We start from the raw sequence: 14136 nt of genomic DNA, 5'->3' as shown, positions 1-14136 counted from the left end.
GGCTACTACATACAGGAGACGCACGGCCCATGCCTTAAGGAGTTTCGCCCCTAAAAGATTATGAAATGGCAGTTAACTAGAACAAACAAAAAAGGGGGCACAACGCTGTGAAAACATCGACAGTTAAGCCCATCAATCAATTTCTGACACCTGATCCTATCAATATCGCATGCATGACGTTTGACGGTGTGTATAGTGATTTCGAAGCATGTCACTTCAACCTGCGGGAATTAGAACTTGACAATCACACGTGATATTGTTGGATTGAGTTAAGGTGTTTATTTGCTAGCACTCAGCGATAACGCGCAGTGGTGACAGTCACGTAAGGCACGGAGTCCTGCAGCGCGAGTGCCGTCGAAGATCACCTATATATACTAGAAGGCGCTCGAGAGTGCAACCCATCTCAAAGTCCCAGGGCTTCGCAAAACATTGAAAGAATTTACTGTCGTTTAACGATGGCACGTGGAAGTGTTAGCGCTGGTTACTTAGAAAACAGCATATTGCAGAGATTGATAGATATGTGGGGTTTAACGTCCCAAAACCACCATATGATTATGAGAGACGCCGTAGTGGAGGGATCAGGAAATTTTGACCACCTGGTGTTCTTTAACGTGCACCCAAATCTGAGCACACGGAGCATATTGCAGAGAGCATCGCAACGTAGTTTAACGTGGTTGACGAACATTTAGATGCACAGTTACAACGCCTCCATAGACATTCTGCAGGGGAGATTCGTGGTCTCTTCAGACATTGTCGGGGTGGTCGATAACTTCCGGCGTCGAAGTTCGAGATTTAGGTATCGCGTACCTCCACCACTTTGCAGCGGGGTTTACTTTACGACGTCAGACAGCAGGCTGCAAACCGGCAGAGCGAAAAACAGTCAAAAAGACTCGGCACCAACCGCTCGCGATCAAGGCTCGCGCTTCGCACTAAGCGAGTGTCCTACTGCATGCGCGACTCTTTCACCGCAATACGAATGATTTCCATTCAGGTGCAGAAGCTGTGGTGTACACTAAGGCGCACAGCGCTGCTATACGCGTTTTAGAATGTGCAGTAGTGTACAACGTTGTATGGTTTTCCAATTCATTGCATGGGCAAAAACCAAGTACCACATAACCGGAACCCTTCGCATTATTAGCCCGTTTTCATTGTCTCCTAAGTGAAACTACACTACTCTAACATTCCACTTTACGCAGTACGGACTTGTTGTGGGAACTACAAAGTTTGCACAATAGGTTAGTTCTCCATTCAAAGAATGTGAGAACTCATCCAATTGTTCACTTTGCACTACCCTCCATCTATTATTTGAGAACATTATCTTCTTATGTTATTACCCGACAACTATACCACATTTCAATTTCTCACAAGTGTCCAACGCTTGCTTTGCTAAACACATCGCTTCATATGCAGGGCGCCTTCATTGTTCTATGTGCTCGCGAAATCACCTTATAGCGTGCATGGGTAAGTTGTTGAAGCACGTACTTCAAGCCCCCGCGAGGCTCTCTCGATGTGCTCTTTCACAACCACGAATGTGGGCGTGAACGCTTATACGTCACTAGGGCTCAGGGATGGAGTGCTGCACCAGGCTGCCCGCGCTACCACCCGTCAGCTGCTCCCGCAAGAAGGAAAAGTTTCTCGTCGAGGAAGTCTCGGTGGCCGAGGAAAAAGTATCGCCACACGCATATGTGAAGGAAACAAAAGCGCCGCGCGAGCCGCGACATTTGCCCGCCCAGCTTTGCTCGTTCGAGCACCACGGGGGCCCATGGCTGTATATATGATCGTTGCTCAAACGTGTCCTCCACCCGATCCCTTCATCCTTGGCGGGTTGGAGACCTGAAGGAAAAGAGACGTGGATGAAGCCGTTGATGGCTTCGAGATTAGCTAATCTGCCTTGAAAAAAGTCATCTGGCTCCGCTGAAGATCTCTGAAGATCTATCTATCTATCTATCTATCTATCTATCTATCTATCTATCTATCTATCTATCTATCTATCTATCTATCTATCTATCTATCTATCTATCTATCTATCTATCTATCTATCTATATATCTATCTATCTATCTATCTATCTATCTATCTATCTATCTATCTATCTATCTATCTATCTATCTATCTATCTATCTATCTATCTATCTATCTATCTATCTATCTATCTATCTATCTATCTAGCCTCGTGTGTCTGGGTGTTCTCATGATCACTCCCTTAAATTGGCGCACAGCAAAATTAGTACGAGAGCGTAAGATGGTTCGACGAATACGACGCGCTGGTCATGACATGAATAATGCTCCAATCTCGTCGCGTACGTCGACAAAGGCATAACCAAATACAGTGGCATATACCCGGGTGAGTGTATGTGCCACAACTGATGGACATTTTATATCTACCCAGGAAGGGCCAGAACACACATGCATAGCTTTAACGCTTGAGCAATAATAAAAAAAACATACACGGGCAGCGTTCACCAGACGAATGCAAATATTAAATGTCGGTGTCCCAGCAGGAATCAAACCCTTGCATTCAGCTTGGCAATCAAGTATTCTATACCCCTGAGCCACGCCAGGTCTCTAAGTCATTGTAAGAGAGGAAAAAAAGGAGAAAAGTGAGCCCCGTAACTGTCTGCATCAGGGTGCGACACCTCAACAGTAGCTCACAAAGAATGGGGGTGAGGAGGGATAAAAGGATAGGAATAAAGTTGTATAGAAAAAGAGATGCGCTAAGCCAGCGAGCGAGGACATATCGAGGGGATAGGAGAGATAGGATGGAAATGCTTTGCAAATTGACCCTATAATGTTTATGAAACGTCAATTCTGATTTCTGGGTATCACGTTTATAAACCTTACCAATGTACTTCTATAATATAGCCGTCATGTTGGGTTAACGTCAATTGTAGTTAGGTGCCTTCCGCTGAGGTTGATTTCTGTAGCAGTGGAATATACAGGACTACCGGCCAACCTATAGCTCCGGTGCAAACACCAGTGTTTTATATGAGCTCACCGCTTCTCCATGGTGTTGCTAATATCTACGTTACTGTTGGTATTTTTTCGCACCTCCGAACAACTGCTAACATAAAACATAAGCGGCTGTTTAACGTATGTGTGTGCGTGAATTTGCAAGTATATTGAGCGCCACTTAATAACGTTTCACTAAAAAAAAAACACATTCATCATGCATTTGCATCTTTTGCATAACATCAGTTCCAAAGGTACGTAGGATCTACCATTTTTTTATTAAAAAAACAGGGCACTTAGCCGGTATATGAAAATAGTCGACTTGCTACTCTGCTTGGGGAAGAGGATTGGGACTCTGACGTAATTCTCGCCTCTGCTATAAGGGCGCTGTTTGTAACATATGCTCGGTGACCACGGAAGCTATAGTTTAATACTGTCGCGGTACAACGCGAATAAAACACAGATACACCTTGGGACGACGAAAGGCAGCGTGTCCTGAACAGCTCAGTCACAAGATCGTCTTCTTCAGCCTCGAGAGAAGCTAGAGGCCCACTACCTCGTGCCCACTAAATGCCCCATCATCGTTATCGTCCACATGTAGACACGCGTCATTTGCCTCTCTCCCAAAGAGCATCGCCCCGATGCGCAGTCTGTAATGCAGTTTTTTTTTCTAAATTAAAGTATCATGCAGTCACTCGCTGACGTAGGGTTTCATGCGGACTACGTGAACGAGTTCAGGATGGTGCTGGCGACGCCTTGTACTATACGAACAGTCGGGAACAACTTCGTAAGTGACATCGCTCAGTCGTCGCACAACTAGGTATGGTCCAAAGTATCTTCTTAAAAGTTTTTCGGAAAGTCCTCGTTTTCGTATGGGCGTCCAAACCCATACTTTGTCGCCAGTTTGGTAGACGACTGTTCTGCGGTGAGCATTGTAGCGGCCTGCATCGTAGTCTTGCTGCTGGCTGATCCGTAAACGTGCAAGTTGCCTAGCTTCTTCTGCGCGTTCCGTAAACGTGTCGGCGTCCGGGACGATGTCGTCGCCTTCGTGCGGTAACATTGCATCTAACATGGTTCGTACTTCCCGTCCATGAACGAGGCTGAAAGGTGTCATGCGGGTCGTTTCTTGCTTGGCCGTGTTGTATGCAAACGTTATGTAAGGCAAGATTGTATCCCAGTTTTTGTGTTCGACGTCAACGTACATCGAAAGCATGTCTTCAATGGTTTTGTTTAGACGCTCTGTCAGCCCGTTTGTTTGTGGGTGGTATGCGGTGGTCTTACGATGCGTTGTTCCACTCAGCATCAAAACATGGTCCAAAAGAGCTGCTGTAAATGCGGTTCCTCTGTCTGTGATTACGACGGTTGGTGCACCATGCCTCAGTACAATATTCTCGATAAAAAATCTTGCCACCTCCGCTGCTGTACCTCTCTGGATAGCCTTTGTCTCGGCATAACGGGTCAAATAATCCGTCGCGACGATAACCCATCGGTTGCCTGCGGTAGAAGTAGGGAGTGGGCCCAAAATGTCCATGCCGATCTGGTGGAATGGAGTCATTGGGACCTGTACGGGTTGCAGGAGGCCAGCTGGTTTAGTTGGCGGTGACTTGCGTCGCTGGCAGTCGAGACAGGTACGGACGTGGTGCTTCACGGCTGTGGTTAGTCTTGGCCAGTAATACCTTTGCTGTACCCTGGCCAACGTTCTTGTGTAACCCAAGTGGCCAGAGGTAACCTCGTTGTGGCATGCTTTCAGTACTTCGGTGCGAAGGGCTGCTGCGATGACGAGCAGATAGGCAGATCCCGTCGACGAAAAATTTCTTTTATAGAGTACTCCGCCACGTAAACAAAATGATGACAACGCTCTTGCGAAAACTCTTGGCGCCTTCCGAGATCTGCCATCCAAGTAGGTAATTAAGCCAAGCAACTCAGCGTCGTCTCGTTGTTGCTGCGCAATGGTGGTCGTGTCGAGGACAGCGAGAAATGATGTTTCCTCCTCCTCGGGTAGGGTTGCCGACTCAATGGGTGAACGGGACAAACAGTCGGCGTCCATATGTCGCTTCCCTGACTTATGTACGACTGTCATGTCGAATTCCTGCAGCCTGAGACTCCAACGCGCTAATCGGCCGGTAGGGTCTTTAAGATTAGTTAACCAACACAGTGAGTGGTGGTCGCTAATTACTTTGAAGGGGCGGCCATATAAATACGGACGAAATTTTGTAACCGCCCATACCACGGCGAGACACTCCTTCTCAGTCGTGGAGTAATTAGCCTCAGCACGTGTTAACGTTCTGCTTGCGTAAGCGATTACCCTTTCTGCGCCATCTTGCTGCTGCACAAGCACAGCTCCCAGACCGACATTGCTAGCATCGGTGTGAAGCACCGTAGGGGCTCTCTCGTCGAAGTGGGCAAGGACTGGGGGTGTTTGTAGTCGCTGGCGAAGATCGTTAAAAGCAGCTTCCTCTTCGTTATTCCACTCAAAGATGACGTCTTCTCTTGTTAGGCGAGTTAGTGGTGATGCTATGCGTGCGAAGTCCGCGATAAATCGTCGATAATACGCGCAGAGGCCGAGAAAGCGTCTGACAGCCTTTTTATCGGTCGGCATAGGGAACTGTTCTACGGCTGCGATTTTTTCAGGATCGGGACGAATACCAGCATGACTGACGACATGACCAAGAAATCGCAGCTCTTCGTAGCAAAAGTGGCACTTCTCAGGCTTCAACGTCAGGCCCGCGGACTGTATGGCTCGTAAGACCACCTCAAGTCTTTCAAGGTGCTCGTCAAACGTCGCGGAAAACACTATGACGTCGTCCAGATATACTAGGCATGTTTTCCACTTCAACCCAGAAAGCACGGTATCCATGAGTCTTTGAAAGGTAGCAGGGGCTGAGCACAAACCGAATGGCAAGACCTTAAATTCATATAACCCATCTGGTGTCACAAAAGAGGTCTTCTCGCGGTCTCTCGGGTCCACCTCGATTTGCCAATACCCACTCTTTAAGTCCATCGATGAAAAGTAACGAGCATGTCGAAGTCTGTCGAGAGAGTCGTCTATACGCGGTAGTGGATATACGTCTTTCTTGGTCACCTGATTTAGCTTCCGGTAATCCACACAGAAGCGCAGGCTGCCGTCCTTTTTCTTAACGAGGACTACAGGCGACGCCCAGAGGCTCTGTGAAGGCTGAATGACGTCATCTTCAAGCATTCTGTCTACCTGCTGTTGTATCGCTTCACGTTCTTTTAGAGCCACGCGATAAGGGTTCTGGTGAATAGGTCTTGCCGTTTCCTCGGTAATTATTCGATGCCTGGTTAGAGGCGTGCGGCCAACTCTTGATGTTGTCGAAAAGCAGTCTTGAAATTTGGCCAGTAACTCAAGGAGTCTGCGTCGGTCGTCTTTTGGCAAAGTAATGCTAACGTCCAGAACAGGCGCTGAATCAAGATTTAGCGACTCGTCGACTACCGCCAAGCAGCCTTCGGCATCTATGACATCGTCGAAGGAAGCGACAGCCGTGCCTTTAGGAAGATGCCGGCGCTCAGCACTAAAATTGGTCAGCAGCAAGTCCGTGCGTCCAGCAGCAACTCTGACGATACCTCGTGCGACAGAAATACCGTGGGTGAAGAGCAGCGAGCTTATTCGGTCCGCAACTCCTTCGGCGTCAAACTGAGCAGCGGCGGCCACAGAAACAAGCGTGCATGACCTCGGAGGGAGAACCACATCGTCATCAGTAAGACGCAGTTGGTTTGGTCGCGCCTCTGGGGAATCGGGTAAGCCCGAACTGTTGCAAAACGTAATCAAGCTCTCTGGTATGTTTATGACGGCACCATATTCCCGTAAAAAGTCCATGCCGAGAATTACGTCTCTGCAGCATGCGGCGATAACGACGAACGACGCCGTGAAAGGAGAACCTCCGATGTCAATTCTTGCGGTATATCTTCCCGAGGGCATCAATAACTGGCCTCCTGCTGTTCTTATATGAGGGCCCGTCCACGGCGTCTTCACTTTTCTGAGGCTGTCAGCGAGGTCCTGACTGATAATGGAGAAGTCGGCACCAGTGTCGACTAAAGCTGTCACTTTCTGGCCGTCGAGAAGAACACTAAGGTCAGCAGTCACAATTTCATCGTTTTCACGGCTTATAGGCTGTATGGCGTCGTGCTGTGCGGGCTTCTTGTCGTTATCTTTATGGCCTGCAACCTTGCCCCCGGAGGTCGCCGCTCTCAGTTTCCCCGGCGCGGGCTAGGTGACCTTCTTGTATTAAGGTTCGCATAGGTGCGGTGGTGCGACAAAGGCGAACGCGTGGGGGACGGAGAGCGGGACTGACGTCTCGGACCAGGAGGCTGAGCAGGCATTGCCTTCTCTGCAGTGGTAGAGCCGTCCTCAAAGTGATAACGGGCTCCATAGAAAGAGGTGTCGTCACGGCGCGGAGTGTATTCGTCGTTGGCACGTCGACCGTCAAACCAAGGTCGTTGAGGACGGAATGAATCACCTCGATGCCAGCAATGACGGGCAATATGTCCTGCACCTCCGCAGTGAAAGCATAGTGGACGCCTGTCTACGGTGCGCCATGCATCTGTTTTCCGAGTCGGTGGACGCGTCGATGCCCATGGGGTGGCTGTGGATGGCTGGTTGTGGGGCTGTAGCGTAGGTGTTTGATGCAGTGTCTGCTCTTGCGGCGGATACGAAGGGGCCATCGGCACCTGGTGGTACAGCGTCGGCATAGCGGGTGGTGGACGTCGGAGAGCGGCAGCGTAGCTCATAGGACGCTTCTGAGCATCAGGACTAGCCGTAGACAACGCTTGGTGGATTTCATCGCGTACGACTTCAGCGATCGATGCGATGGGATTTTCAGCAACAGGATTCCGCAACTTCTGCAGTTCCTCGCGAACTATCTCCCTAATCAAGTCTCGCAAACAGCTCTGACTCTCAGACGTCATGGCGGTAGCATTGATTGGGACATTGCAGGACATGCGGTCATATTGCCTGCAGCGTTGATGAAGGGCCCGCTCGATAGCCGTAGCCTCCTTAATGAAGTCAACGACGGTAGTCGGAGGGTTGCGCAGTAGCCCGGCAAAAAGCTGCTCCTTGACACCGCGCACGAGGTAACTCAACTTTTTATCTTCGGTCATGTGTGGGTTAGCTCGTTGAAAGAGACGAGTCATGTCCTCGGCAAACATTGCAACGGTTTCGTTGGGTTTTTGAACCCGTAGCTCCAATAACTACTGCGCGCGGTCCCTTCTATCGATATTGGTGAAGGTATCGACGAACTTCTCTCGAAAGTCGGGCCAAGCTGACAGATTGCCTTCTCTATTCTCATACCAAGTACGAGCACCGTCGTCAAGGTAGAAATAGGCGCGCCAAAGCTTTTCCTGTTCCGACCAACGATTTACCTTGGCGACACGCTCATAGTGGTCAAGCCAGTCGTGAACGTCTTCATGGGCACCGCCACTAAAGCGATCGGGAACGAGGGGTTGAAAAAGGGTCACCTGAGATGGGTGCGTCGGAAAGCTGCCTTGGGGCACTTGTTGCGAGCTTGCGTTGGCCTTTGGTTGAGCTGTGCGGTGCCTAGCAGGTTCCGGCGAGTGAGTCAGCTCTGGCGCGAGGCCTCGCAACCGTCGACTGGAGCGATGTACCGGTGTTTCTACAGGTGACAGTGCGTTTGGACTCGATGAGCGGCTCCCAGCGGGCGTGTGGAGCATCAGACAGGGTTGCGGCCCAGCGCCTCCACCAGTGTCGTGGTACAACGCGAATAAAACACAGATACACCTTGGGACGACGAAAGGCAGCGTGTCCTGAACAGCTCAGTCACAAGATCGTCTTCTTCAGCCTCGAGAGAAGCTAGAGGCCCACTACCTCGTGCCCACTAAATGCCCCATCATCGTTATCGTCCACATGTAGACACGCGTCAATACGCTAGCACATGTACAAAATTGGTTTCAAATGTTTTGGAAGTAGATTATGCAGTTAAGTTGAAGTAAATGTATCATGATCTTGCTATAGTACTTCTAGAAGAACATTTGAGGACGTGCCTATTTTTTTGGGGGGTTTAGAATATCTGATTTTATTTCGTGGAATGTCTGACTGCACTTCAGAGCGCACATACATGTGAAGAGGTTGAACTGCATGTGCGGTTCATCCGTACGTTAGTACTTGCAACATTATTGAAACTTCGCAACATGAGCGTTTCGTCGAGGAATCATAGTTGTAAACGGATCATTGCACGCAACTAAAAAAATATTCTTGTAACGAAAAAGTTTGACTACAGGATTATCAGCTGCTACGGCTGCCACAATTAACGGTAATTCTCTCGCGATACCCATCAGTTCGTATGCGAGCAACTGCCAGCAAACGTGATGTCAGTGATACGATTATTCAAAATATGCTGGTCAACAGTAACTTCGGGAACGCTCAGGAGCCCATTATGTACCAACCTATTTCAATGCACTTTCCCCCAGCATTTTTCGCACAAAAACAAAAACAAATTAAAGAAACTGCTACGGCGTATCTGTCTACAATTGTAATGCATGTCGTGTGGCATTTCATATACACTCATTCGCAAGCATGATGCTGCACAATTATCCAGTGTGTTACTTTGCTTAAGAAGCATTTGCTCTAATTCTTTCTTTTTTCCTTTACACCTTTTCACTTTCAATTGCTGTAAATATTGTATAATGCTTGTAACTATTGCTTATATGCTTTGTTGTTTCTAATCTTATATGCACGTTGTTTTTTGTCCTGTCATCCCTCTTAGGCCATAAGATACAATATTGTAACGCGTCCGGTTTTTTGCTGTCTGCCAGGCTCTGCCACTCAAGCCACCAATTGGCTTTGGCAGGCCTAATCATATGTACTGTTTTTTTTTGAAGAAATAAAAGGTATTATTATTAATATTATTATTTTGCGAATTCAGCTCCTTATATAGGAGATGCACGATGGCTACCACTCATTTCAGTGCATGTGCAATCACAGAAGGAAAAAAGAGAAAAAGACGACATTCTCAAACACATCTGTTCACATAGCCTCACGCACATATTCGACACCATGGAAAGGGAAAATAACACTGCCGACAAACCGTGCGTGCCCGCGATGCATAGAAACGGACAAACTATACAAATTGCTTCGCACGCAGTTCTTGTGCGGACAAACAGCGAGCCGTCGCTGTAACAGCCGAGCGAACCACCCATGGAAATTGCGTAGCGGAATTAGAGTCCATGTAACACTTAAACTAAACACGCTCCACACCAAACTGCCGCCGGCCACGCAAGCTGTGCGCACACGGACGCTGCAGCCGGCGGGCGAGCGCGGCCATGGGGGCAGTCTCTTGTATATACAGAAGCGCGCATTTAGACGAGTACACAAAAATTGTACGCGGATACGCACGCCTCATACGCTTTGGTTACTCACTGTTACACCACGCGCCAACGCACACGCTATTGACTCCGCACACCGGTGCTTTCGTATAGCTGATAATGAACCACGCTCGCGGTCTCACACGAGAGGTGCTCGCGCAGCGGGCAGTATGTATTTATGAATGTGTGTACATCATGACACCAGTTCCTTGCATTGAGGGATGACCAGTGTTTGTTTTTTTTCCCTTGCAGCTGTGCAGGCACCGAGGTTCGTGTGACGGCGATGTAGAGAAGGTGAAAGGAACCGGTACACTGGCCGTTCAATAATTTCATAAGCCGCACGCATGCACGCATGGACAATTCCTCTTCAAACTTCAAAGAAAGGTGTTTTTGTGTGTTCGCACGATCCGAAGAAAGAAACCGCCGGCGTTGAAGCTGCCAGGTACACCAGTGCGTTTCGCTTCCCGGAACTTGCGGTGGGTGCCGAGGTGGCGGTGACCAAAAGAAGACAAAGAAACAAAAAATATAAAAGCCGCAGCTCTTTTCAGCCCTCAATCGCCGCCTCCACAGCATGTCATTTCCGAAAACCATAAACAGCGACGCCTCTGGAAGTGCTCGCTTCCGCAACAACTCCGTGCGAGGTTCCGAAGCGGAAATGGCGCGCCGCGCGGCTATTTCAGCAACAACTCGGTGCGCAGCTGACCGTCGATGCGCACGCCGCCTGTGGTGGTCTCGCCAAGCACGCCGCGAGTGCCCGTATATAATAGCAGACGTGCCCCTAGTTTCCAGTATACGTATAGTCCAAATCTCATTCCGTATAGGGTATACACAGAACGTGTGGAACTTTTCAGCATTGTACGTATTTGTCAGCATGCGTAACAAACAGACACAAAACAATTCAATTAAAAAAAATGCTACAGTTCCAGGATCCAACCCACCACCTCATTACAAGGGACTCCGGAATCATTTCAGCTATGTGGGCTCATTGTGAAATGTATAGGGACCCCTTAAAAACTATCTTTTTTTTTAACGAGCAATTCTCTTGCTTCTTCACTATGTTGAGCAGCAGATTACACGAAGTAATGAGGGAAAATTTTAGACACTTATAATACCACAGGAAGAATGAACAGGCACTATAGGAAAGAATGTCATACGAAGTATACAAAGAGCTTCCATATACGAAGTAAGCCATATACGAAGTAAACTGTGATATACATCGCGCAATACAAATTTAAGGCGCACTTGTTTGCTCTTTGAGGAATCGCCACCCATACAGCCCGTGTGTGCTTATTACTGCTTCGCGATCATCGAGACGTGAGAAAAAAAAATCAGGTGGTGGACGCTTCCTCTTGCAGGTCACATGTAGTTCCATTGCAGGGGCTTTGACTGCAGCTTGTAACAGAGGTCTGACTCAAGTCTTCTAAATTACCGTTAGCAAATATCGTGCGTCCGCTACCACATCTTAACGCATAGATTCCTTTTGTGCACAGATTGACAGGCTTAACTATTTGAGCTCATTGTGCGTGAAACGCATCAATACAATCAACCGAGAATAAAATGCAGAAGAATGTGACATATGCCTTCTCATCGTCTTTAGCAAAGGCAAAAGGGAGCGTTGCAGTTTTTGAAGTCGAAGCATTCCTTTTGCAAACCAAACTAACTTATAGCGTATCTATCTATCTATCTATCTATCTATCTATCTATCTATCTATCTATCTATCTATCTATCTATCTATCTATCTATCTATCTATCTATCTATCTATCTATCTATCTATCTATCTATCTATCTATCTATCTATCTATCTATCTATCTATCTATCTATCTATCTATCTATCTATCTATCTATCTATCTATCTATATATCTATCTATCTATCTATCTATCTATCTATCTATCTATCTATCTATCTATCTATCTATCACCACCTACGTCTGGCCACTCTCATGGTAGTATGATGAGCTTCCTATATGTACCGAATTCAGCGTAGGTATAGGAGGACAAGAGTGTCTGTCAAACACGTGTCACAGGTCAATGTATAAATAGCGTGAGCCTTTCCACCAGTCAATTGTGACACACATCCTTAACAATTTAGCCCGCGATATGTGTGATATTTGGTCCCGTGATATGTGACACAGGTATGTGTCACAGTCTCTGTCAGCACAGCTATAGTACAGAGGAAATTGACGTGGTGGTGGTAAAGAGTCCTTGAAGCAGAAAATCCGGTACCGACATCAATGGCAGTGTTCCTTATCGAAAAACCTCGATGGAAACAAAGCACGAAAATCGCGGCCGTGGAGCCAACGAAACCATGGTATTCTTTACGGTAGCCTTATATACAGTCTAACACTATAGGACATGGCAGTGCTTTAAATCAACACGTCAATATGTACCATAGTTGTTGCAGGGTTTGCTCTCTCTTTTTTTATAGCAACGTAATAAACAATGTTATATAAAAGCAGCTGCTGTATTCGGGCTTGTCACGAATACGCCAACAACCCCTACTTATGATACGCACATCATGGAACCGTATACGGTTGGCTTCATTGAGGTACAACTGCTCATTGCTTTAACGCGAATGCCGACGTTACATCGCACTATGAGCTACCCTTTACACGCATGTATGTTGACACGCGATCGGAAGACGGCGATATGCGCTCAACTACTCAGTTTATCTAAGCACGTGAATGCAACTTGTAACGCTCGGCTCAAAGCGATGTAACATCGACACAGGCTGCTTGTTACTGCTTCGCAAGAAATCTCTTGCCACAACGTGGGGGATCTTCCGGATTCTTTATTACAAGTGTATCAAGTTCACTCAGTTAATTTTAGCCCATTCAAATTTCAGAGACATTCAACGTTATCTGCCTGATGCATCGTCTCTTTTGTTTCTACTACACCTACCTACTACTGCGCATCACATACCTGGCACCTTTCTATTTTTTTCTTTCCACCCATATACAATACCTCGAATTCGTCTTCTCCTTACTTTATGCTTTTGCTTTTGTTTGTTTGTTTCTTTCAAGCAAAAATGCCATTAGGGTCGATTTAGTTTCTTTTCATGATCCACTTTCCCGTGATGCCAATCGACACTCCAGGATCGTAGGAAAAAGCTGCGCATTGTTTTCCAGTAGCCCAGGCTATCCCACTGGCCCTGACTTAGTCTACTGTCCGCAAGCTTATACACGAGATACTCAAGTCGTGTGCGCGCGCTAAGTTGGCGACATGGGAAGGAGGGGGGGAGTCAGTATCACCCCCTGACCTTGGCCGACTCCATTGAACGCGCTCACCCCAGCCAACATGCGCGCTTTTTCTTTCCCGCGCTGCCGCCATTAGTTTGTGAATTACCTTGCACTGTTCCAGAGAGCGGCCCTTCTGGAGCACGTTCGTGACAAAAAAGTTCCCAACAGAGCCGACATTACGAAACGAAGCGATTAAGACGCGCGGGACCGTAAAGTCACGTTTGCACATTAGCAGCTCGGCCGCTTCCAACGCCGTGGTTTTCTCTCGAGCGCCTCCTTCCGGCGGTCTCGGCAAAAGAATCCCAAACTTATAAAACAATCGTGAAGGACGCACATGCACACACTCTATCCAAGCGCGGTTACACTTTCACCCACCCTCCAACCGCGAAGGGCGCAGCAAATTGAAAGATTACGACGGCTAGAGCCGCTCGCGTGATGACCGTGGTATGTAGTAGCACGCCGATAGCGAAAGCCCCCCCCCTCCCCCCGAATGAATGGGGGAAGAAGGGAGGGGTAAGTCGGAATAAAACGGGTGCTTCCGAACAAAAACTGCGCTGATGAAACTGTGAATGCTAGAGAACGGAACAGGTGAAACGCGTGACTTGCACGT

The sequence above is a fragment of the Rhipicephalus microplus genome, chromosome 4, assembly GCF_043290135.1.
Source record: "Rhipicephalus microplus isolate Deutch F79 chromosome 4, USDA_Rmic, whole genome shotgun sequence".
Classification (NCBI taxonomy): Eukaryota; Metazoa; Arthropoda; class Arachnida; order Ixodida; family Ixodidae; genus Rhipicephalus; species Rhipicephalus microplus.
The sequence above is the reverse complement of the archived record's forward strand: the minus strand, read 5'-3'. Positions refer to the sequence as shown.